Source organism: Cydia strobilella, chromosome 20 (assembly GCF_947568885.1).
Source record: "Cydia strobilella chromosome 20, ilCydStro3.1, whole genome shotgun sequence".
NCBI classification, from domain to species: domain Eukaryota; kingdom Metazoa; phylum Arthropoda; class Insecta; order Lepidoptera; family Tortricidae; genus Cydia; species Cydia strobilella.
In genome coordinates this window covers 907,912-935,852 of record NC_086060.1, presented here as the reverse complement: position 1 = coordinate 935,852, position 27,941 = coordinate 907,912, and the positions used below count along the sequence as shown (strand labels likewise).

The 27,941-nt window shown below is 37.0% G+C and overlaps 1 protein-coding gene and 1 long non-coding RNA gene across 2 annotated transcripts in view; one reads left to right on the top strand and one right to left on the bottom strand.

The window, feature by feature from the left end:
* LOC134750580 (alpha-2C adrenergic receptor) overlaps window positions 1-27,941 on the top strand; it is a 661,861-nt gene that overhangs the window by 439,261 nt on the left and 194,659 nt on the right. The gene's annotated exons all lie outside the window — the stretch shown is intronic.
* LOC134750589 (uncharacterized) lies at window positions 14,929-15,239 on the bottom strand. Its single transcript, XR_010128566.1, has 2 exons — window positions 15,179-15,239; window positions 14,929-15,144 (listed from the first exon to the last, which is right to left on the bottom strand). It is a non-coding gene; the product is annotated as an uncharacterized LOC134750589 (long non-coding RNA).

Genomic DNA, 27,941 nt, shown 5'->3' with positions numbered 1-27,941 from the left:
ATAAAAAAAAAAACTTACTACTTACTCCTCTCGGTCCATGATGCTTTAGAAGTCGCAAGAGATCGAAATGCCTGGAAATCTGCTATCCGGAATCATGCTCCACGTAGGAGGTCACGACCCTCAGCACTGAGGAGAACGAAGCAAAGGAGGGGGGGACTCCTCTGGCGCAGCAACCCAAAGTGTGTCATGGCCTCCAACACGACTGCTCGCCAGCGATCTCGGTCCTGTGCAATTTCTCGCCAGTCTTCAACCTGGAGCTCGCGCAGATCCGCGTCCACCACATCCACCCATCGATATCTAGGCCGACCGGCTGGGCGGCGAGCTGTCGGTGTTCCCTCAAACTACTCAAAGGCTCTTTTCACCGCCTCCCATTCGCTCTAGATGGCCGAGCCACCGAAGCCTTTGCGCCTTTGTTATCAATGATATTAGATTCAGCAACGGAAATGAATATCGCAACCGTCGCTTTCGGTTGGAAAACGCCGGACGGAAGCCGTGGCTCCGGGCGCCCTGTACACTGTTGGCAGCGGTCCGTTAAGTGAGCTACAAGCGGGTTGAGCTGGAGCGAGGCCGGAAGGGTCGCTGAAGATAGGAAGGCGTGGCGCGAGCTTGTAAAGGCCCTTAGCACCTCTGGGGTGCCATAGGACAACAACAACAACAACAACTAGTTCTTCAACTTTGGCGTTTTTGCCACCAAGAGCTTTCAGTTCGATAGAGTACCAATTTTTTCTTAGGCCGTTATTATCCTACTGCTGGGCAAAGGCCAAGAATATGTATTTAGCTATAGATATTAGTCAAAATTATTTTATTACTTGTATACAAACATAGGTAAAAAAGATTCCAACAACACATTAAAAAAAAAAACATTAAAATTAACTTCTTTTAGTTTAGTTTTAATTTAGTCACAATTTATATTTGATTATACGAACGGGTCTACCGGGATTTAATTTTATTGTTTTTAACTTAGACCCGTTCGTATAATTAAATATGTGTTAAAAACGCGAGAGTTTAAAGTGTTATAAAGCCACAATTTAGTCAAACAACTCGTCCCGCGCCCTGCCAGATGCAAAGGTGCCCATCACTGAATCGCGATAGACAGCCTCTTCATCAGGAATGACCCGGAGCCAGGTCATGAGGTTTAACTATTGCTATCGGCGGTATACTTATAACCTAAAAATCCGACTTGAAAACCGATTCACCCTTCACCATTTTTTCGACCCTTACCGAACAAGGAATGGAATATTACCTAAAACGATCTGCTTAAGGGCCAAAGGACTCCTCCTGGGGCTATGAACACTTCGCGAGGAATTTAAATCATTCTAGGGCCTGTTATAGAAGACATGATTAGAATACGAATAAACGTTGAAAGGTTAGATTGATTGTAATTCTAAGTGAAATCTTGCTATGGACACAGTGTAAAGGATAAAAGTAACTAGTAACATTCTAAAATCCTTAAAATTCTGCTAAAGTTGGACCACGCTATGATATATAGGTATGTCATTTATGGCATTAAGTCTGCCATTTGTTCTTGTATTGTGCAATAAAGGTAAAAAAAGTGTGTGCGTGTAATCTTTACGCGCGATTGAAGTAAAACTTCTTTGACTATGACGTGTATCGCTATGTTGGCACTTTGACATGTGTCCTACCCTCTAGTCGCGCCTAAAGAAGTTTTAATTCGATAAATAAATAATTCAAATTCAAATTCAAATTCAAATTCAAATTCAAATGTTTTATTCATGATAAACTTAAAACTAAAATTACATACAAAAGTATACTAAAGCTATAGAAACTTATAAAATAGGTAGGAGTTGAAGTTTACCACGAAATGGTCTCGCCTCAGCATAATGCTGAACCGAAGGTCAGCGCTGATCTTCCGGCGGGACCATTTTGGGTCACGATCGCAGCCGTACGACACGGCCCAACCATAAGCTGAACGCAGCCTTTGCAGCAGCGACCAGCGCCATCTTGTCTACTGTCTATGGCAGTACTTGACAATGTCATTATTGACAACAACATGTGTATGAGAATAAGAAATGGCTATGCCGTACAACGCGATAAAATATATTTTGCCTTTCATACGTTTAAATGTACAATTAACAAAAGAGATAAAACAAGTACAACAGAACAAAAGTGGTGATATTTACTTTGTCGAGGTGAAAGTTTCAGCAGTTGACCATGGAGTGATATAGTTGGGAGTTTATACTGTGCACTAAGGGAATTACATATACTCGTATTAAGGAAAATAAATAACGAGATAGCTACAAGAATATAACCACACGGGCAATTGTAATGTGGGACAGCAAAGAAATTCATTACAACAACAACTATATACAGACGCGTTGGGTGACCGTGTATAAAGGACAGAAAAAACAGGTATACATTATTATTGACTTGGCTATATGTAAAATATGTAACTATGACTAAAATTATATTACATTATATTCTATTAAAATTATATTAAAAGCAACTTGTGTCATGTCGTAATGCCTCCTGTGACTGCTGGTGTTGAAGTATAAGTATTTTAAGTTTAGTTTTAAAACTTGTTAAACTTTGTAGGTTCCTGATTGGAGGGGGGATAATGTTCCAGCACTTGGTCGCTACATACCTAAAGCTCCCACGAAAAGCCGCCGACGCATGTTGAGGTGTCATCAATTGTACACTGCAATTGCGTGCTCCAAGTGACCTACGAGTGGACATCCAAGACAACTTCTCGAAGAGATATGACGGGGATCTGTGTTTTACTACGCCAAAAAGGAGACCCGCTAGATGAAGCTTCCGACGATGCAGCATTTTTAGTATATTGTGTTTGTTCAGAAATGGAGAAACGTGGGCCCTTGGAGGGATATTGAAGCAGAACCGGGCACAGGCATTTTGTACCCTTTGTATAAGTCGCTTCGTTTTTGATAAGAGACGCGGGCCATACACTAAGTCCATATAATTTAGTTTGGACAGAACAAGTGTTTCAATTAATTGAATGCGCAATGTTTCATTAATAAATGGTCGTATAATTCCATTAAAATTCTATTTTTTTTTTTTTATGTGATGTTCAGCAAACGAGCAGACGAGCCGCCTGATGGGAAGCAGTCATCGTCGCCCATGGACGTAAGCAACATCACAGGAGCCACTTAAGCATTGCCGACCCTTGAGAACCCTAAATACCCGCTTCTTGAAGAATCCCATGTCGTAGCACAAAGGAAATACCTCAGGAGGCAACTCATTCCACATTCTGCACGTTCTGGGAAGAAACGAGCGGGATGCCCGCTTATTCATGGTGCGCCATGTGTCTAAGAAGTGAGGATGAGCTTTGCTCCTTTGGCGGGAGGTGCGGTGATAGAAACGAGACGATGGCACCAGATCAAAAAGTTCTTCGGAACATTCCCCATTGTACAGACGGTAGAACATGCAAAGAGAGCCAACGTCAGAACTTAAAATGATGTAGTCATAAAACCACTCTGTCATTCGTCCAATCATACATTTTATACTTAGATACAAGGTGTTTTACCACACGACACCGAACAGAATATAATATAGAAAATTTTCATCATTTGTATCATACTTAATCCAAAATAAAGTTATTTGAATAAAAAAAATATATGGTCACGAAATCTATTTTGAGCCCGAACTTTTTCTTTTCATGAGCAATGTCACAAGATTGACAATATCACGCAATAAAACAATCCAAATTTAAAGAATAATTACGACAAACATAACAAAAATGGCACTGACATCTGCTATCATGAAAACTGCCAAACTTTCTAGTTAGACCAAGAAAAGTCTGCAACGATTTGATAGCATATTATTATATTAGCTTAGGGGAGACCGAGGTGAGTTGTGACAGAGGAGAATTGTGACATAGTCGATTTTTTGGAGCCTCTTAACACTTAGTGAGCTCGCAACAGTGCGCGTTTGTTAGCTAGTAACTTGGACTAACAAACGCGCGCTATCGCGAGCTCGTTATTAGTAAATAGATTCCAATAAATCGACGATGTCACAACTTTCCTCGGTCTCCCCTAGTGTGGGACTTTAGTCAACTTGTGTTTGTTAATAGATTTTTAACATACTTATTAAAATTACCGCGTTATGGTGTAAATCTAATACATCTCAATAGGCTTCACAGGCCTTGCAACAAATCGCATGCGATTTTCAATCAAAATTATGTGACATTTTCAACCAAAAGGTACCACATTGTCGCTAATCGATAAGGTTGATTTCAAATTGAAGTTATATGGAAATAGCGCCTTATTGACAACCGACAATAAGTACCCTTTTGGTTGAGAATGGCACAATTGCCGATTAAGAAACTACTACAACGAATTTTCTGTGTAAGATTGTCCCAAAATATTTATTTTATTTATTATTTATTTATCGATCAAATGCCGCAATGTATCCAAAATCTTAAGTGATTTATTGCGTGGTGAATGGAATCCTTAAGCAATGCGTGAATCGCAAAATTATCCAAACTGCTGTTTCTCTATTTTTCTAAATATCATTGTAGCTAAAAGCAGATTTCGTTTAAATGCGTTTTTAACTCTTTTTTTCCTCGGTATATCTAAATCATATTAAAGCAAGAAATCCATTTCCATTCACAAACAATACAATACTGCGAGCGAGTGGCGATCCATCATTCATTCTTCATTCGTTCGTTCGTTCAATACAGTTTGTTTTCATTCGATTTAATCTTTTTGATTACGGAGTGCTTTTTCATTTATGAAATATGTTTTATCTAGTTTAAAAAAAGGCGTAGTTTTTAATGTAACATATATTCGTATATGTCTCTGATACTAGTTTTCGTTACCAGAAATTTTAATAAATACAAAAAAAATAGAACGAATCAAAATTTTACATACGAAGCTTGAAACAAAGTGAAATCAACTTCTGTATTTCGTTTTGGATTTTGTCAGTATTTGGTCTCGCATATAGTTTCCACAAGGTTGAACAAAAAAAACCGGACAAGTGCGAGGACTCGCGCACCGAGGGTTCCGTACTTTTTAGTATTTGTTGTTATAGCGGCAACAGAAATACATCATCTGTAAAAATTTCAACTACTATTACGGTTCATGAGATACAGCCTGGTGACAGACAGATGGACAGACGGACAGACGGACAGACGGACAGACGGACAGACGGACAGACAGACAGACGGATAGACGGACAGACGGACAGCGGAGTCTTAGTAATAGGGTCCCGTTTTTACCCTTTGGGTACGGAACCCTAAAAAAGGTTGAAGCTTGAAGGTTCGAGGATAAGAAAGAATAATGTTTGTTTGTATTTCTCTATATAAGTGAATTGTAATATACTTTTGGAGAAATAAATTCTTAAACCATAAACCATAAATAGATCAATTACTGATAGCCGAGCCGAATATACACCATTCACTATAACTACAATTATTTTCTCCCATTGGCAATTTTTGGTTTTCGTTCTGTGAGCTAGTGATATAACTGGGACGATATGTAACGATGCAGGGTGATATATCGTCCTGTCGATATAAACGGATATAACGTACTATATGAAGTTTCCAGATAAAAAAGTTAAAACGCGAAAAGGATTTGCGGAAGTTGGGTGATAAATTTTAGGTAATGTTCGAAAGTTCTGTGATAGGGTTCTCTTATATGTTTAGAAAGATAACAGTTTTAAAGGTCGCAGACGTACGCTGTCATACTAACTAATAGAGTCAAGAGTCAAAATATATTATATTCAAATAGGCCTATGGTATCGAATCGAATGGTACCGGTATTTTTTTCCTATTCGAAAGTTAAAAGAAAAAGTTTTGTTTCACATCACCAATTCGAAAAAGGGCTTTTTCTTCCCTGCTAGGAGGGATCAAAGTAACACTTTTCTGTTTTAGGACACTCTTTTTTTTGATTTTTTTCACATTTTTTTTTTAGCTTAAATAATAGTTTTAAACATTATAATTACCTCATAGGTGATATGAAAATCAATATGTGTCACATGGTAGCAAAATTATTTCCATCTTAGGCGTAACACACTCGAATCCCTCACTACGCTCAGGATTCTACTTTAGAACCCCTCGCTACTCTCGGGATTCTATTATAGAATACTTCGCTTCGTTTAGGATTCAATTGTACGCCCTCGCCGTAAATATGTCATTTTGCTCCCTTGTGACACAATCTACTATTTTTCGAAACTTTGAGGTCTTGTATTTTTTTAATAATCCCACATATTTTATAAGTTTCCAATTTATTGTGATAAATTGCTCATTTTCTATTCATTTTACTAGATTTAGTTAAAAAATTCAACATACATGTGTCAACTACCCTATTACTACGGAAGTACTCCAAATTTCATCTGAATCAGATACTAGCAAGCGGTTTAAATTTAACTTGCAAGATTTGAAGCACATATTTTTTTTGGATAACGGTTAGCATTTGACCACAATCCCACTTCATGGTAAGTGCCACTCGCCACGCTCGTGGTTCCATTTTGGAACCTTTCGCTTGTTCAGGTATCATTAGCACGAGTTAAATAATAACTTTATCCCCTTGTAAAACAAATAACTACGCCTCTACAAATAAAGCATTCTGATTCTGATTCTGATTCTGATTTTGATTCTGATTCTGATTTTGATTCTAACTTCTTCATATATGCCGTTCGGTTGATTGATAATCATACCCTTTATTAGATATACTAGTAGGAGATATTTAGTAAGGTCTAAACTCTAAGTTGATTCATTAATTATATCCCTTTTGTTAAATAGGTCCCTATTCAATTCCTCAGATAACGCCTATTATCAACTCCAAACTCATTTGTATTATTAAGCTTTTAATGTGTGTCCTTAGTCCTTACATTTGATAAGCTAAGGTGGTAAAGGGTACTAATTTACTTAATGCGGTTTCTTAAGCGGGTAGATTAGGGGTTTACGGTGTAAAAGCAGCCATGTGTGAAAGGGGTTTTGATTCGGCTAAAGACCAGTCAACCGAGACTTTCAAATCCAAGACAAAAAACCCTTTAATTTTATTACACATATTAAATCACATTTAAAATCGGGTCTATCGCGAATTTATTTATTTTATTATATTTATTTCGGTAAATATAGGTAACAAAATAAATTCGCCATAGACCAGATTTTAAATGTGATTTAATATGTGTTCAAAACGCGAAAGTTTTAAATCTTTAATTTTATTGTCTGAGCGATGTGTGTGCGTTTTAGTTTGGACAACATATGTGCCGTTTTCAATCAAAAGGTACCACATTGCCGCTTGCCATAAGGACGCTCTGATAGGTTATTCGTATAAAAATACAATCCAATTTCGTCCTTATGGTAAGCGACAATGTGGTACCTTTTGATTGAAAATGTCACATATCATTTCCGGCTGTTTTCCTTAACATTTTTTAAACTGGCGGAGCCATACAAGTCGCTCATACTTAGAGGGGTATCGAATGAGACTCCACCACCTTAGCCAACAAGTCAATATGTATTGATGCTACGTACTGTGCTTAGTTATCTACTCGAAAATGCAGAACATTGACATTTACAGGTATCATTAAATTTGTCAGCATAGTGAAATTTCTAACATTTTTTTTTACTGCCACATTTTGTCGATAATTGTAACAAACTTTGCGTTTGCGTAACAAAGATAAATGGGAATATTTTGGAGATACGTTTTATTAAATACTAGCTGTGCCCGCGGCTTCGCCTGCGTGGAATTCGGTCTGTGTCAGTAAGCGGCTAATTCACCCCTAATTTATCTCTCTGTCCTCTGGAGACGAACTTAAAGTAAAGTTGACAAATGGATACGCTAGAGGACTGTAGTCCAGATAAAATATTTTACAATTAGGTACCTACCACCAAAGATAGATATAACTCCGTAATAGATGGATACAGTCTAAGGAAAAAACGTGCCTCGAAAATCACGAAAATTTGATTCTCGATCAGATGTCGCTACTACCTTTTGCCTACTCTCGTATAGAGGGCGTTAACGGTTTCGTTTGTTATTATTTAACGATTTTAACGCATATCAGTGAAAGAACATGGGTCAAAATAATAAAAGTAATTAATGCAAATAAAATAAAAAACATTTATCCATATTTAAATACATTTTATCGTATTTTTTTAAATCTTCATTTTTAGTTTTAAAGTGTGTCGATAGATGGCAGTGAATTTAGTGTGGTTACAAAATTTACTATGATAGTACCGCTCTATAATATTACATCCTCTTTGCTACCACTAAATAAAATTACACTCCAAAATGTTTTTTTTTGCCCTTATTCAAATTTTTGACGTGATTTAAACGGCATAGAGTAGTAGGTGTATATCGAACGATACAGTACCATTTTTGTATTTTTACGTCCTTGACTGTACCTATCCAAATCGGGTACACTACATATTTCCGAAAAAAAATTATTCCGAATTTTAGAATGTCGAATTTTATCATTCCGAAAACCCAAAAAGCCGAATTTTGTAAATTCCGAACTACATAATTCCGACTATAACAATTCCGATGGTGGCAAACACCGAATTTAACATTTACGATTTTCAAAATCACGAATTCGGAATTGTCCTTATTCCGAATTTACGTGATTCCTATTTTAAATATCCAAATTTTTTAATTTCCACTTTTTTGGCAACAGTTCGTTTTCTTGGGGGTCGCAGTTCTAACCTAACCTAACCCACTTTTCTGGCAACAGTTCGTTTTCTTGGGGGTCGCAATTCTAACCTAACCTAACCCACTTCTGGCAACAGTTCGTTTTCTTGGGGGTCGCAGTTCTAACCTAACCTAACCCACTTCTAGCAACAGTTTGGGTTCGCAGTTCTGTCTAATTTATTTATGCCGAATTTTTATGCCAAAAATATTTTATGCCGAATTTAACATGACGCGGCATGACAGGTACCCGTAATAATTACTAAAACGTGAGTCTTCATTTGAATATCACGGACTTCATTTTTCCAATCTTGTAAAAAACCGAATTTCTGAATACCGAATTATTTTATTTCCGATCGGACAATGATTTTTCGGAATTTAGGAATTCGGAAAAAAAATCGGAACTTTAAGCTTTCTGTCAAGTGACAATCGGATTTAAAGTTTTCGGAAATAGCACATTCGTGATTTTATTCCATCGTGTTTTTAAAAATCGTAATTTTGATATTTCGGACTTATAAATAATCGGGATTATGAAAGTCGTGGTTATAAAAATCGGAAAAACGTATTTCGGAATATTTGGGTGTTCCCATCAAAATCATGTCATCCAAATCGGTCCTCCAGTCAAATCAGTCTAAGCATGACGCCGGCGGCGGGCAGTGTCTGCCCCTTTTTTTTGTTTTCGGAAATGGGAAATGCAACTGCGTAGCGTCTGCCCCTACGACTTGTTGATAGTCATAGCGAAGCAGACGCTCACGGGGACCTGTAGGCGCTTAAAGCGGAACGGGAAGTTGCTCGGAATGAGGGGGATACGCAGGATGAACACGGCTTCTCCGGCGCCACACTCCGTCAGGATCTGCGCCTACATATGTATTGCGTACGATGTATTTGGGATCACAATCGAGCTTCGCGCTGGCTTGCCGTTTCAGCCGAAAGCGAAGCGACCTGCCTGGCTAGAGCGCCACTGGGTCTCTCACCGTGGTTTTTCTTAGACTCCTGAGACCGTGCCCCTTGTGGCCGCAATGCATTGCGAGACTTTCGCGAAAGATTCGAATTTGTTCGGGAAGGCATGGTAACGCGTATAAGTCCCAAATCGTTTGACATTTACTGAAAAATGATTTTTTTTAAAGTACCCACCTTCGTGACCATTATTAAGAGGAAAGGGCACGGCCGCTTCTCCATGCAAACGCAGTCTCCATTTTTTGGATAAAAACTACCCTATGTTCTTCCACGGGACTCAAACTATCTCTATACCAAATTTTATCTAAATCGGTTTAGCGGTTTAAGCGTAAAGAGAAATTAAAAAAAGTTTTTTTCATATTTTTTGTGTTTTTACTCGGGAATGGTGTCATTTTGATATCATAAATGAATTCGGCATACCCGATTTATATAAAAACGATACCTAACTTGGCCTAGTAGCTAAAATGATATAGTTATCAAGATAAAGTTTTTAACCCCTTTTTCCATGGGGGATGAATTTTTAAAAACGCTGAAAAAAAAATTTCTTGCTTTTTAATATAATTAACGTTTTGCAAAGTTTTAAGTTCCTGGCTTAAAATAAAATTTGCACCCCAAGACAAACTTTCATCCCCTTTTCAACCCCCTGAGGGGTTAAATTTCCAAAAACGTCAAAATTAGTTTTTTTGTAATCGTCTATCATACATTTCTAAGAAGTTTCAAAGCATTTGTAATGGATTCAAACTTTCAACCCCCTTTTAACCCTGTTTGGGGACGAATTCTTGAAAACGCTAAAATTACTTTTCCTGTATTATAATAATATGCCCATTATACAAAGTTTCAAGTAACGCACTCAAAAAAAAATTGAATTCCATACAAACTTTCAACCTCTATTTCACCTCCTTAGGGGATGAATTTTCAAAAACGCTGAAATTAGTTTTCTTGTATTTCAATAATATATCTTCTTACGAAGTTTCAAATTGCTAGCTTAAAATAAATCTTGAACTCCATACAAACTTTCATCCCCTTTTTAACCCCCTTAGGGGTAAAATTTCTCAAATTTTTATAGCCTGGTCGTGGATTTTTTCGACAGATTAGTAAAGTTTGCATCAAAATCCGTTCAGCCGTTTTCATTTATAGCGCGGTCAAATAAACAGACAAACAGATAAACAGATAAACAGACAAACAGACAAACAGATAAACAGACAAAAATTCTAAAAACTGTTGGAATGTGTTCTGTTATCGATTCTAAGTATCCCCAGCCATTTTTTTTTCTAATATCTTCCATGTACAGACTTTCGACCCTCTTCCGCTTTATTATATGTATAGATAGGACTGTGGGAAAAATATTCGTAACAATAATTTGTCAAACTTTTTGTGGGTCTTTTATAGACGCCTGTTGACGGAGTTTCGAGAAATTGATTCAATCCAAGACACACCGTGTCATAGGCAAACGGACGCATGCATACTATGCATAGTTGCATACTGATGAGATGCATAAACACGGTGTGGGAACACACATGTGGACTAGCCGCTTGTTAGAGAAACACTGGACAGGAATCCATTTATTCGTCATTGTCTCAATATATAGCAGCTCACAAAAACTATGTCGGTACCAAATTTCATTAAAATATACATATTATAGTTTTCAAATTAAATTGCTGCGATATACGGACAGACATACGGACGGACTGACGGACACGAAGAGATTATAAGGGTTCCGTTTTTATCATATCGGCTATAAGACCTTAAAAAATTTTTGAAACAAACACAAAAATACATGAAACAACACAAATCCAGAGAGTCGAATCCTTATTGATTGGCGTATATAGACCTTAGGATAAAGTAAGGACACTAACCACGAAGAGAGGTATGGGCACTGTGAATGCCATATCGCGTTGTGTGGTAGGGCACAGGACAGCGGATGTCATTCCAGATCTAGAGCAGACCCCAACTGGGGAAGGACCTCCACCTTACAGAAAACCGCAGCCAAATAATACTAGACCCTACTCATAGTGTTGTGCTCCTGCCGGTGAGTAAGGTTGCCAGAGCTCAACGAGGGTGCGGAGTATTAGGGTCGACAACGTGCATGTAACACTTCTGGAGTAACAGGCGTCCATAGGCTACGCAGCAACAGCTATGCACGCTATATTATATAATATTTAATTTGTTTATTACAGTCTATCCCATTATTGTCTTTCCTGAATGCCAATTAATACTTGAAATTTGGCTTATTGCTCCGAAACCTTTTGAAACTAGATAAGAACACTTAACTGGATTAAGTGCTATTACTAAACTCTTTCTAACACGAGCAATCTCCAAGGTTATCCAGCAAATGGGGTGTATACGAGAAAATGAAGATTGTGGCCGTTAGGGTACTAACGACTTATATTACGAGTAAAAGGGTCGTAAATAAACCTTTATGCCCTTAAAGGGTTTTTACGTTTTTAAAAGGCTGTAGGTTTACGGACGGAAATGCCTTATTTTGGGGTAATAACATAATAAACTTTTCACTAACATAAAATCATTAAGCAACTAATAATTATTGTAACTACAACTATGTTTCACAAAGTGCAACACTTATTAAATGTTAACTAACTAACTAATATGGCTCAGCGACCCAAAGAGGGTCTTGGCCTCCGAAACGAGAGCACTCCATTTTTCCCGATCCTGCGCCGTTTCCTGCCAGTTATCGGCTTGAACCTGTTGCTGATCCGCTTCTATACTGTCTCCCCAGCGGTATCTGGGCCGACCTACCGGGCGACCACCAGTGGGTCTTCCCAATTACGCCCTTTTGGCAGCCCGATCCTCTCCCATTCTTAATAGGTGACCGAACCAGCGAAGTCTGTGGGATTTCATTTCGCCGATAATATTGGGTCCACCCAACAACTCGATTTCGGCATTCTTGAGTATCCTCCACGTGCCGTTGTCTCTCTTGATAGGTCCCAGGAAAATGGTTATTTTTAGTATTTACTGGATGTTTTCCGCCATTAATAAAACGATGTAGCCTCATAACTAAGGAATTCAAATATTTGTCGCAACCAATCGAGTTAGTTTTGGACCAAAGTTGGGAGATTATTATATATTCGTTACACTTTATCATCATAGGCCTTTGAGTCTAAATATTTCAGACTATACAAACAGTGTCAGGTAAGGTTACATCGTTTTTAATGGCTGCTATAAAGTCAATACGGAAGCGGCAACCGCAATACGGCAAGACACTCAGGTGTAGTGTGCCCGTGGCGAACAGATGTCGCGCTGATGACACTTGGCTCGCTTACTTGCGAGTGTCTTTAACCAAGCGTCATCGTAGATTTTACGATCGCCGAACACCAGTTGGCGCCACTTATACTAAACTACTAAAGCGAAGGCTTTTAAAATCAAGTAAAATAATATAAAAATAAAACCTAACGAGCTTTGAACACAGCCGCAGAAGTTACTCGTGTATAACGTATAACTGATTCCATTTTAAAAAGCTTCGAACGTCCCCTTTTGATTGAGGTTGAGCTTTTAAATGGGAAAAAAATATCCGAGCTCGGTCTAACCGTCAATCATTATGATGTGGGATAATATATGGCAAAGTATATTTTAAAGTTTTTTTGTAGTTTTACTGTCTTTTTCGTAGTTAATTTGAGTACTTTTCACATATTTATTGGATAAGGGTATAGCGGTTATACACAGTTTATACATCACTTGTACGAGGAGCTTATTTCCTCAGTTAGATAGTGTAAACAAAGAATAGGTAATTTAAAATATCGCTATACTGAACATAAATATCTAACAAAGTTACCGGGTACTGGAAAATGGTAGAAAATCCATACTAATATTATAAATACGAAAGTGTGTCTGTCTGTATGTTACCTCTTCACGCTTAAACCACTAAACCGATTTAGTTGTAATTTGGTATAGAGATAGTTTGAGTCCCGGAGAAGGACATTGGGTATTTTTTATCCCAGAAATCATCCTTAAAGGGGTGAAAAGGGGGATGGAAGTTGGGAAATTAATAAAAAGCAGATTGGATAAAACATAATGCTACCCAAATTACTAACTCCACGCAGACGAAGTCGCGGGCAAAAGCTAGTTGTAATTAAAAGCAACTGCAATTAGTTTTGACTCTTTTCCGACTGCTAAAGAGTCCAACTTCGCAAAACCAAGTATACATGAGCCGCAAAATACGAATAGTTACTTACGGATCTCAGTAACACTTTTTAAACTGGTTTTCCCACATAATGTAAGCTTTGGTAATATGAAACACCTTGTATCCCGTGAGACATGATGGATAGTGCGTCCATCGCGTTTCAAACTACCCTGTTTTTGTTGCAAATTTTCCTATATTTTTTACCTAAGCCTTATTTTAAACGCACTATGGTACAGTTTCTAACAACAATGTTTAAACATTGTAGAAATAAGTGTTGAAGTGAAATATGGCCACTGACAATGTGAAATGACAGCTGGATGGACTGAGCGATATGCCACATGTTTTCTAGAATTTTTTGCTGACGCCGCATTTCTAAAATGGCGTATGTTTCAATGACTTTTTGTATGTTTTCGTCTTTTTGGTTTAATGCTGTGTAGTGTGTAGTGATGAAAGTAGGAACGCTTTTGTTTCATAATTTTTATAGTCGCCTGCAGAACCCCTATAGTGTAAATTTTATTCCATAGCGTGAGTACGCTTCTTGGCTCTTATTTAATATTTTATAATTTTATTCCGTTAAATGAATCAACAATTTTTTCAGACCACAGCTTATCGACTTAATATTTCTAATTTAATTTTCTATAATATGTATATCTTTGCTAGTTTTGGGACATTCAGTAAGTAGCAGGTATTTAGGGTTATCAAAGGTTGGCAACGCATAAGTAGCTCTTCTGATGTTGATATGTCCATGGGCGGCGATGACTGCTTCCCATCAGGCGGTTCGCCTTCTCGTTTGCTTCCTATTACATAAAAATAAGTATCTGCTTACACAAAATTAGCAATCAAAGCAGCAAGAAAGACCAAACTTTTAAGAGCATCCACTTAATTATTGTTTGTTTGGTGTTTCATTGATTGCAAATGGGCTGTTCCATTAGAATCGGACCTGCTCTTCCAAAAACAAAAGAACATATGTTAGTATGGTAGTTGGATACATAGGGCTTTTTGGATAAAACAGGGGGGAATTCCAAAAGCTACAATATAACTCAGCATCATCTCAAGAAGGTCTAGTTAAATTAATGTACGTAACTCGAGTCTTTTGGGACCCTCGACTCGTTTTTACGAGACTCTGCGCTTAAAAAAATCCGAGTAAAGACTCGGATATAATACAAAAAAACCGGCCAAGTGCGAGTCGGACACTTTTTTTATATTCGACTTGATTGAATGAAAGGAAAATTGCGGTTTACGATTTATGTCGTATTAAAAAAAAACTACTTACTAGATCTCGTTCAAACTAATTTTCGGTGGAAGTTTGCATTGTAATGTACATCATATATTTTTTTTAGTTTTATCATTCTCTTATTTTAGAAGTTACAGGGGGGGGGGACACACATTTTACCACTTTGGAAGTGTCTCTCGCGCAAACTATTCAGTTTAGAAAAAAATGATATTAAAAACCTCAATATTGAAGACCTATCCATAGATACCCCACACGTACCTATGGGTTTGATGAAAAAAAATTTTTTTGAGTTTCAGTTCTAAGTATGGGGAAACCCATTTCGGAAAAAAGTGGCTGTGACATACCTACGAACGGACAGACAGACAGACAGACATGACGAATCCATAAGGGTTCCGTTTTTTGCCATTTGGCTAGGGAACCCTAAAAAGTAACATACAAGTACATAACATAAAAGTATGTCCCGTGTCGAGTTCTGTATTGAGTCTTTAAAGCGCAACTCAATAGGACTCGAGCCTCCCAGAAACTCCGTCAAAAATTTTGTGTAATTTTGGGAAATGAAGGGATTCGTTAAACTTTCCTCGATATTTTCGATTATTATAAAGAGTTACAAACTTGAAATAAAACTATGAAACCGGATTATATCGCGTACATTGAATTTATAATACATCCCGACGTTTCGAACTCTTTACAGCGTTCGTGGTCAACGGGTGACTGAGGAAAACTACAAAGTGCAAAAATACCCACATACTAAAAATTTATGAACCATCATAGACTATAAACTTTAAGTCTGGTTGTACATGCAGAATCGGTTCATAAGGCTAGTTATATACTGCAATTATTTTCAAGTAAAGATATATATAAACCGAACCGAACCGGAGACAATTTATTAGTTACGAACTTTTCAAAAATTGTATAGAAAGTTTCTAATTCATATAACAATAAAAAATCTTTAAAACTCAAACGATAGGGTATAGCTATGTTAATAATTACTTATAAATAAATTGTGTAAACATAATTATTTTCAATATATCTTACCACTATCTTGCCCATATCTTTTAAGGGGAAAAATTGGAAGGACTAGTCTGGGGATTTATTTGAAGAATCAATCATCCACTATCGTCTTAGTATGCGATTCCACCAGCAGAAATGCCAGAAATGTATGAGGGCGCGTAGAAATACCAATAGAATCCCATCCTGTTCAGCTGCTGTGAGCGAGGATACGTAAATTAAGTGATTTCATTAATTATTAACAAACACACCCCACGCTTCACATCTTTGCACATCTTTGGTGGAAACGCAGCCTTAAACTGGTCAGGCCGTCATACGCTCGTTGAGTATTAATAACAAGCTTTCAAAAGCAGTGGGCCGTAAATGATTAATGGAAGACTCGGCAATACACTAATATCTGTTTGATAATAACATTAGATGTTTAGCAATTTGTGTACGCTTTCATACATTTTAATTAAAGAGTACTTAAGTAGTGGATCGGCTAATGGGGCATTTCGGTTGCGATTTCCATGAAATGAAAACGATTTGACGGACGGACAAGAGGGAATTAATGATTACCGAAAACATATGAGTCGTTAATATTACTAGCTAAAGAGTGTTATCGATCAGTGAAACTCGCTAAATACGATTTAGCCCGTAATTCGATATTTCATAACGATAACTTACCTAATAGTCCCCGGCCGGCCGAATTGCACCGTCCCATACAGTAGTTCCGCTCTCATTTTAAAACTACGTGTTGGATTGTAATGAAACTTTGTACATACAATGACATGAGGTATATCTAGGTCTGAAATTAGTTTATAAAACAAACTAAATAGAGCAAAAACAAGTTTTGTATGAAAAACTTAAATTCGCTATATTTTTTTAACTACGGTATCTGAAGCTGCATAAACTAATTACAGACATAGATATACTTTATCCTATTGTAAGTACAAATTTTCAGAGAAATCTAGCTAGTCGTTTTAAAATGAGAGCGGAACTACGTTCTTACAACGTTCTACGTTCGTACGTATTCTGGCAAATAAAGAAATTCTATTCTATTCTATTCTATTATGGAGAACCGAGCTTGCCGGAGACCTTTAAGAGTCGCATAAACCAATCGCTAAAAAGTCGTTTTCATACAAAGTTAAGCTCTCATTTTGAAATGACATGCTTTTATAATGTTCCCAGGGACGTAGTGGACAATCCTTTGTCATGCTTCTTCAGTTAACCTCAGTATTTTTGTACTGAGATTGACTGAAATAGTATTTTACGTTTCCGTGAAAATACGATGGTACAGGATTATTCACTACATCCATAGAGTAACTTATACTAGAGCGGTACTGTCATAGTAAATTTTGTAACCCCAGTAAATTCACTGCCATCTGTCGACACACTTTAAAACTAAAAATAAATATTTATAAAAATACGATAAAATGTATTTAAATATGGATAAATGGTTTTTTTATTTGCATTAATTATTTTTATATGATTTTGACCCATGTTCTTTCACTGGTATGCGTTAAAATTATAAATAACAAACGAAACAGTCAACGCCCTCTAAACGAGTGTAGGCCAAAACTAGTGGCGCCATCTGATCGAGAATCAAATTTTCGTGATTTTCGAGGCACGTTTTTTTCTTAGACTGTATCCATCTATTACGGAGTTATATCTATCTTTGCTACATCTGTAGCCGAGCGCCCCGAGCGGTTAAGGCGTTTGCCGCGAATGTAAGAATTATGTAAAGCTTATTTCTAAAGCTTTTTATACCACACAAGACTACATGAATGTAAAACAACGGGATTTATTTTTATTCGAAACGATTAATTATTTATTAGGTATATTCGATTAATGATGAGGAAATGGATAATCGAATGTATGTACTTCTTTTGTTCTGTTTTTTGGACATTTAGATTTTATTCTAGTAACATTCTAGCATAGGGTAACTTATACTAGAGCGGTACTGTCATAGTAAATTTTGTAACCCCAGTAAATTCACTGCCATCTGTCGACACACTTTAAAACTAAAAATAAATATTTATAAAAATACGATAAAATGTATTTAAATATGGATAAATGTTTTTTTTATTTGCATTAATTATTTTTATATGATTTTGACCCATGTTCTTTCACTGATATGCGTTAAAATTATAAATAACAAACGAAACCGTCAACGCCCTCTATACGAGAGTAGGCCAAAACTAGTGGCGCCATCTGATCGAGAGTCAAATTTTCGTGATTTTCGAGGCACGTTTTTTCCTTAGACTGTATCCATCTATTACGGAGTTATATCTATCTTTGATTCTAGCTAGACTAGTATTGTCATATAAAAAAATATATTTGACGATCTTTTTGTGAAATTCTTAGTACTTATTAAATTTGATCTGTATAGTCATTCAATATTATTATGAAATAATAATAACATCAATATTCAAATTGCTCTGATAATTAGCTTAAGGTAATATTATATGTACATATTATTCACCATTCATAAGTGCTTGTTGCTAGACCTACAAGAATAAAGTATATTTGAACTTTAACTTGAATGCAGAGGGAGCTGGTTCGATTCCAGCCTTGGACACTTATTTGATATTTAATTCATTGAGCTGGCGGCTTTCTCGCACAACGTATCAGCATTGCGATACAGCGGGGAAATGCCGCCAGCATCCTTGGTACAATGCCTCAAGGGCCTATTTTAGATTTAAGCTAGTTATTAATTTCGTTTACGTAGTACCACTGTATATATCTTGTATGTAAATAAAAAAATATTGTCATTAATTTAATAATTGTATTTTTCTTTCACGTTTTAAAATCTGATGCTAAATTTCCTAGCGCCATCTACGAGAACAGGAATAAACCATTGAAGTTTGAAACGATCAGTCAGCGTTACCATTTACGTCGACTCGGCTCAGGCGTAGTTTCACGAAAATACCTAATAACTAATTACGGCTCCATCAGAAATGTAATTAATTTTAGCGGGGGCTGTGGAACGAGAGGGGGAAGAGAGCGGATGGAGGGATTTTTTTATTAATTTCGGTTTTAATTATTTAACACCTTGCCCGTTGACTGCGATTTAGGCCAATTTTTTTACCTAGTTCAATTTTTATTATGTTTGTTTTTGTTAATTGCATTTAGATTAAATCGGAAGGATATACGCTTTAACATAGATAATCTATATACAATAGATTACTTTAAATACAATAACTCGCCAGTCTGCATGTGTCCGTGAACGTAATGTCACATTCGGAACGTTTTGCCAAATAATAAGGACACGTGCATGCAGTTTATAACCGTTTCAGTACAAATTATAAGTGTAAATTAAAAAGTCTCAATATCTTTCGTCGCTTCAACTCTTGCGCTTGTTATATACCTACACTCCACTTCACCACTCCTCCACTTACAAGCAAGCTCGGCCGAATTTCACCTTCCCATACAAACGGATTTTCGTTCTCATTTTGAAACTACATGTTGGATTGTAATGAAACTTTGCACATACAATGACATAAGGTATATCTAGGTCTATAATTAGTTTATATAGCTCTAGTATATGAAACAAACGAAATATAGCAAAAACAAGTTTTGTTTGAAAAACTTAAATTCGCTGTATTTATTTTTACTATTTATTGCATATACATAAACTAATTACAAACCTAGATATACCTTATCCTATTGTAAGTACAAAGATTCATAACAATCTAGCTAGTCGTTTTAAAATGAGAGCGTAACTACGTTTGCATGGAGAACCGAGCTTGCATGTTAAGAAGTTCGGTAGATCACAAGGAGTGAAGCTCTTCCTTTCTGATTGTGTCTGAGTGAACGTATACAGTTACAAGTTCTTGCCCTATGACGGTTTTTTTAACCAAAAATTGTATATGTTGGTCTTTTCCTCATTGACCATAAGCTTATGCCTTGGACTCAATTCACAAGCTCACCTCCACGCGTACGCAAAAACGCCCTTAGGACGCATGACGGATAGACGGCCCGCTTTAATAAGTCTCACGGCCCGGCCACGACATCGCGCGGCGGCGGCAGCGGCGAGCGGCGGCCATAGGTGGGAACGAAAGGTCCGATCGCTGTGTCTCGCTCCAATATAATGCAATATGGCCGCCGCTCGCCGCTGCCGCCGCCGCGCGATGTCGTGGTCGTGCCGGTAGGGTGTTTTATTTTCCGAATTTTCGATTTTTATGTGACTGCTCGAATTCTGGTTCTCACTGATGAAAAAATGTTATATGCAAAAAAAAAAATCGGCACGTATTTAGAGGTTGCACAACATCAACAAAGATTTCATATAACTAACGACTAGAGTGGAAGGTAGAAAGAGGCTATCATCAAATGGAGAGTAGTGTGTTACTAAACTATCGACATATAAATAAATTTGAAAATTAATAGTAAACTTGGATTTTCGTCACATGCTAAATGTTCTAATTAAGATTTTTAGTTATTCTACCTATTTCCAAACAAAAAGTGTTTTTAACGTGTTTTTGACGCAAAATGTTTTTTTTAATTCTATTTTAGTATCGGTTCATCATATTTTATTATTTTATAAAATTGTTCATTTTCACGCAATGTATGGAGGATCGCTCTAACTTTTCAATTTGTGCAATCCTTAAACGTTGTTAGATTCTTTCCTGGATTACGTATATAGTTTTTAGTTTTGGGAGACAGGTAAGCAGTCAGGAAAAATATCACAAACTTTTTTTTCTCTATACAAAAGTGAAACACCCTAATAAAGTAGTACAGATGTCCATAATTATTATCCATCTTATTTTCACGAAAACTTACGAACGTGTCTTGCTCGTTCAGTCAGGATTCTGAACAGCGCGCCAAGCGGGACGTTTTGGAAACTCAAAATCTCATACAAAATGACACTTAAAGCAAACGTGTACGTCACGTCACGCTATCGAATGAAATTTACACTAGGGGTACTGAAACTGACCAATTCCTGTGTATTTCTGGTCGGTATGTAACGCTAACTAAGTTTAGTAATGTATTGTGAAATTGTCAATGTCAGGCGACTATATATTCAGCGTGTTAAAAGATAACCCCTCTTTATTAATTTCGAAAAAAAAAACCGGCAAAGTGCGTGTCGGACTCGCCCACCGAGGGTTTCGTACACGTACAGAAATACATCATCTGTGAAAATTTCAACTGTCTAGCTATCACGGTTCATGAGATACAGCCTGCTGACAGACAGACGGACAGTGGTCTTAGTAACAGGGTCCTACAGGGTTTTACCCTTTGGGTACGGAACCCTAAAAACTGATAAGATAAACGCAAATAAATAGGTGCTAGTCGTCGAGTTGCGGAAATCTGACAAGTAAAATGAATCACTCGCTTTAACGTAAAAAAACTACCAACTGTCCAAAACCCTCACACTGAACAATCTTTTGCTAAATCAAACCATACAATCAATTGGATAGTGATCGGATACCTTAAGTAATCAATCTACTCGTAACGGGCATTTCATTCTGCGAAGTCAGGACCGAACCTTGTGTACCAAATCTTGGGAGTGACGCAGACTAAAATTATACAGATTTAAACCGCACGTAGCACATATAAATATATGACAACTGCTGAGTATGTCATCAAAAATTATGGCTAAAAATGTATGCCTTTTCATTTGTATGCGCAATGATGATTATGACACAAGTTGTTATGCGTATCAAAGATATGACTTAAATTTTTATGCAACCCAATATGGGCCCATATATAGTTGGTCAAATCAAATTGTCAGTAAATAAGAACAAAGAAAAAACTACGTCCAAAAGAGAGGTATGGGCACGGACCCGGGTATGTCCTTAAACTACGTCCAAAAGAGAGGTATGGGCACTGTGAATGACATCTAGCTTTGTGTGGTAGGGCACAGAACAGCGGATGTCATTCCAGATCTAGAGCAGAGCCCAACTGGGGAGGTACCTCCACCTTACAGAAAACCGCAGCCAAATAACACTAGACCCTACTCATAGTGTTGTGTTCCTGCCGGTGAGTAAGGTTGCCAGAGCTCGAGGGAGAGGAGTGTTAGGGTCGGCAACGCGCATGTAACTCCTCTGGATTTGCAGGCGTACATGGGCTACGGAGACTGCTTAACATCAGGCGGGCCGTATGCTTGTTTGCCACCGACGTAGTATTTAAAAAAAACTATACTCATCCTTTTCTTTTGGGGCTAATACTAATGTAAGAAAAAGTTAGTATGATTCTCTCTGTCTATGTTGGAAATGAGACAAACTATATATGTATGCCGCTAAGGCTGTGGAATGAGCTCCCAGCCTAGGTTTTCCTCAGGGGCTACACTTCTTCTACGGTTCTTCAAAAAAGGAGTGTACAGGTTTTTAAAGGGTCGACAACGCGCATGTAACATCTGTTGTGTTCCAGGCATCCATAGGCTACGGTGACTGCTTAGCATCAGGTGGGCCGTATACTTGTTTGCCACCGACGTTGTATAAAAAAGGAACCACAGGTAATACTAAATACTGTACCTACTATTGAAGTACATTTTATTGTTGAAGTTAACTTCAAGTTTCAACAATTGTTTTCTTTGTGTGAAAAATTTAATATTTTCGTCACTTTTTATGTCACACAAAGTCTTCAATCATTAGGTCGTATCAAAACCATTTTAAAACCATAACAAATTATTAAATTTGAATATACCTCCTGGAAACTCATTAACCAAAGCTCGGATTGAAACTGAATATAAGGATTAATCATTACTTTTCATTTGCGCCCAGACAAACGACACTCTTAGACAATAAAACGTTTCACATAAATTAAAGGATACGGACGAAAATAAAGGCTGGTTTACAATGACGTAAAGATTTCTTTATGAACAAAATATGCGATTTTTTTTAAGGTTGTATAAGCTAATTTCAGATTTTAGGTTTGGTAAAACCATAGAGTAAGTTATACTAGAGCGGTACATAGTAAATTTTGTAACCCCAGTAAATTCACTGCCATCTGTCGACACAGTTTAAAACTAAAAATGTAGATTTATAAAAATACGATAAAATGTATTTAAATATAGATAAATGATTTTTTTTATTTGCATTAATTATTTTTATGATTTTGACCCATGTTCTTTCACTGATATGCGTTAAAATTGTTAAATAACAAACGAAACCGTCAACGCCATCTATACGACAGTAGGCCAAAACTAGTAGCGCCCTCTGAACGAGAATCAAATTTTCTTGATTTCCGAGGCACGTTTTTTCCTTAGACTGTATCCATCTATTACGGAGTTATATCTATCTTTGGTAAAACAAACAGGTTGAAATTTGCGGCTATTTCTTACATTATGCGTCACCTTACCATATCTCTTTTCCAATTGCCTTTTTTGAAACCATTTACATCTCTAAATGTATTACTAACCCCAGAGACTATAGATCTCTGTTATATTGTAGTTAAAATTTTATTTACGATTATTATCACGTACCTTATATTTATCAGTGTTGGCAAAAAAAAAAAAATTACTGTATACAGACTTAGCCTAATATACACTCATAGATTGTACGCTAAGTATGGTCTTATTTTTATTACATCATTTATATTATTACTATTAATTTAACACTTATAGTACAATATAATATATAATATGATGTGTCCTTAAATATTCAGGCAGTGCTTTTTTAGCATTATTTTAATTTTATAAGGCTTACCCTCTTCTAAATTATCTATTATATCTCTAGGAAGACTATTTAAGATGTGTGGCAAATAACTCGACGAGACTCTTTGCGTTTACCTGGATTGTTAAAGACGCCGGTTCGAATCCGGCCTTCACCACTGGAGGGCTTCGTCATCTATTTCATAATCCTAACCAAATTTTTAGTCATCTTTTTGCATTTTTCAAGAACGATTTTTTCTGCTCTATATAGCACAACCGAGGTTTGAACTATCTTTGACCACCACAGAGATATGAAAGGTACCCTTTAGTGTAGACAATGGTTTACTATTAAACGTAGCTTAACCAAATATATCTCTCGGCTCCATCAGCCCGTTGGCAGGCTTCCGAACATTGCAATCCGCTACCGATCGCGCAAATAGCCACAAAGGACTAGTTCAAATGCTGATCTTGAAGCATTGTGCCGGGGATGTAGTCAGCAAAATGTATATTTGATCATATGAGTAACTATTTACAAATAAACAGCTATCAATACAAAATATGAACATGGTCAAATAGTGACAAAGAACGCTCTGGTTCAAACTGTGGGTTCAAATGCTGATCTTGAAGCAGTGTGCCGGGGATGTAGCCAGCAAAATGTCTATTTAATCATAAGAGTAACTATTTACAAATAAACAGCTATCAATACAAAATATGAACATGGTCAAATAGTGACAAAGAACGCTCTGATTCAAACTGTGGGTTCAAATGCTGATCTTGAAGCAGTTTGCCGGGGATGTAGCCAGCAAAATGTCTATTTGATCGTAAAAGTAACTATTTACAAAAAAAAACAACTATCAATACAAAATATGAACATGGTCAAATAGTGACAAAGAACGCTCTGGTTCAAACTGTGGGTTCAAATGCTAATCTTGAAGCATTGTGCCGGGGATGTAGCTAGCAAAATGTCTATTTGATCATAAAAGTAACTATTTACAAAAAGAAAAACAACTATCAATACAAAATATGAACATGGTCAAATAGTGACAAAAAACGCTCTGATTCAAACTGTGGGTTCAAATGCTGATCTTGAAGCAGTGTGCCGGGGATGTAGCCAGCAAAATGTCTATTTGATCATAAAAGTAACTATTTACAAAAAAAAAACTATCAATACAAAATATGAACATGGTCAAATAGTGACAAAGAACGCTCTGGTTCAAACTGTGGGTTCAAATGCTGATCTTGAAGCAGTTTGCCGGGGATGTAGCCAGCAAAATGTCTATTTGATCATAAAAGTAACTATTTACAAAAAACAACAACTATCAATACAAAATATGAACATGGTCAAATAGTGACAAAGAACGCTCTGGTTCAAACTGTGGGTTCAAATGCTGATCTAGAAGAAGTGTGCCGGGGCTGTAGCCAGCAAAATGTCTATTTGATCATAAAAGTAACTATTTACAAAAAACAACAACTATCAATACAAAATATGAACATGGTCAAATAGTGACAAAGAACGCTCTGGTTCAAACTGTGGGTTCAAATGCTGATCTTGAAGCATTGTGCAAGGTATGTTGTAACTGACAATTTAGTCAAAGAAATGCCACAGAAAACAATGAAAAAAATCCAGAGTATGGTCAAATGGGGACGAATAAATAGGAAGTTAATTTTTTTACAACAAAAAAAAAACATTCAGCACATAAAAGCCGCGCGCAAAGGAAAAGTCCACAATTTAAGGCAAACAGGATGTAAGAACATTTCAGCCAGCTCTTACAATAATTTAGCAGCATCAATATACCACCTCCCTCGCATTGAGGGCTTCAAACAAAGGCTTGATTTCGAAATTGATAAAACGAGAGATAACACCTTTTGTGTCAAATCTTTGTAAGCCTGATAGAAATACTTTCTACTTAAACTTAGTTCGTTTTAAATTGAAATAATTATGGTTGTGACGGTGTTTATTGGAATTTATGTCGTCGTTCGAGTTGCTACGTGGAGTTAGATTACGTCGGACTTTAAAGGTACTTAACTTCTGAAGTCCATTGTTTTGTTAAATGAGATGTATTCCTAAATAACATTTTACGAGTCGGTTGTATAATGATTGTCTGGAATTTCCAGTTGTACTTCGAAACGGCAAGGCCATCTCGAAAATATTTTTTTTGGACCTTTTGCCCAATAGTGTTGATAAGTGTAATATTGATAACTAATTATGCAGTTACCTAACTTGGAAGTATCTTCTTCTTTTGGTGCCATGCCCATCTCATCTAATGGGCGTCGGCGATCAGCACGGCATTCAGCTTTCTGGTCTTTGCTAGTCTCAGGTTGGCTGCGTCTTTTGTAAGTGTCCAGTCCTTAATGTTATCTATCCATTTATATCTAGGTCTTCCTCTCCCTCTTCTTCCCTCGAGTGGAAGTATGCAGCTAATTAATCTTGAAACACGTTTAACCGTTCTTTAGTCCACACCCGGCAATCCATCTTGGCTATTTGTATAGACCAGCTATCACTTTAAAAACAACTACACCAGCGTCATACTCTACGAGCACCCTTTTGACATTGGAGGAATCAATGAAGAAAAGAATGATTGTCAAGTTATACAATTTTATATGAAAATCAACCAAATTAAGATAATTTGAAAACTAACACGGGACTTAATCGCGTACAAACTTACGTTTATTTATAGCCTGACGTTTCGAACGTGACGTTACGTTCGTGGTCACAGGTAGACTGGCGAGGAATTGTATCAACATCTTCTTGCTGCGTGAAATTATGAGTGAAAATCGTGTTAGTTTAAATCAAATTAAGATACCCCTCATTTAGTTTCAATTCGATTGAAAATGAGTTGCCTCCTGAGGTATTTCCTTTGTGCTACGACATGGGATTCTTCAAGAAGCGGGTATTTAGGGTTCTCAAGGGTCGGCAATGCTTAAGTGGCTCCTGTGATGTTGCTTACGTCCATGGGCGACGATGACTGCTTCCCATCAGGCGGCTCGTCTGCTCGATGGCTGAATATCACATAAAAAAAAAAAAAATTGTCTTGTCTTGGAGTAGGATCTCACTTCTGTTCTTCTTGTGTTTTCTTGTGTTTTTCTTGTGTGTTCTTTTTGTGTTTCTTGTGTGTTCTTGTGTGTGTTGTTGTTCTTGTGTTTTCTTCTGTTTAGAGTACGAATTCTGATATACTTTACTTCGGCAAAAGGTTTCCAAAGAATTCCTACAATGACTTGTGTGTTACTCTCATTCAGTCCATCCATCCATCAAACATCGACCAAGTTGGGGAATTCCCGCGCTGCATGATGGATACTAGAAAACTTATCTGTCGTAGATACTGGTATGTGTGTACCCACATGAGTGACTCGTAGAAATCAAAACATCTAGTTTAGCCTAGTTAACGATGCGTACATTCCAGTGCCAAATTTTTCACGGAACTTCAGATCAAAATAACAATTTTTTGCTATCCGTAAGTGGAGTAAGCTTCACCTCACATAACTAAATAACTACTTTCCCTCTTTAAATACGTATAAACCAGCAGTGTGCGTACATCATCAGTTGTAAATGGCCACTTTATGAATGAATTCTATTCATAATTTGCCGATGTAATTTTGCAGCTTATATTCCAAATTTAACAAATGTTTAAAAAACAGTAATTTTTCCACGATATTTATAAAATATTATTTTTCAAAGAACAACTGTCTAACATAACAATTTTCTATAGTAAACTTGATCTACTTTACCTCTCTAAACAATGCGTATAATCCGTGGCAGCAGTATGCGTACATTATGATGTACAAATCAAGCTCGCAAAACATGTTTGCTCTCCGTGATGGTGATTGATTGCCCCCTCCCGCTTGCCCCGGTTACAGATTTGCTATAGGTAGTGCTAGATGAACAACAATAAAAATATTCTTGGCGCTGCGTAGATATGTAGCCTCGGTCTGTATGTAGGAGAGCTCTTAGGAATTTTTCGTATTACTCCCTCCCGCTTCTGTTCGCTTTATTTTTAACTTTCATCATTTTCACTATTTAGAATATTTAGATGGTTGGCATTTCAGAAACTTTTAGTCTTGCACACATAAACTGTTGCCCGCCGCATTTCCATACCGATATGACCTTCAAGTAAAGAGCGATCTCCCATATTAATGTCCGGCAACGCACTTGCAACACCTTCCTGTCGGTCACTGGTGTTACTTAACAAATTCCGTAAAGATTTTAAAATTTCGAATCGACCTCTTTATTGTCACTTCCAGCTTCCAGCAACAAATAATCAAAGCCTTATCTCGAACGAGCACAGAAGCGCTTTGATAAATGCTGGCGCGCCTTTTTATGAAATTAGCTAGGTCATATCAATTCAGACATAGGCCGATTCAGATAATTCTATTTGATATGATTTCCATCTTATTTTGATTCGACCTTGAGTCAGCGTGCGCCGGTGCCGCTGCACC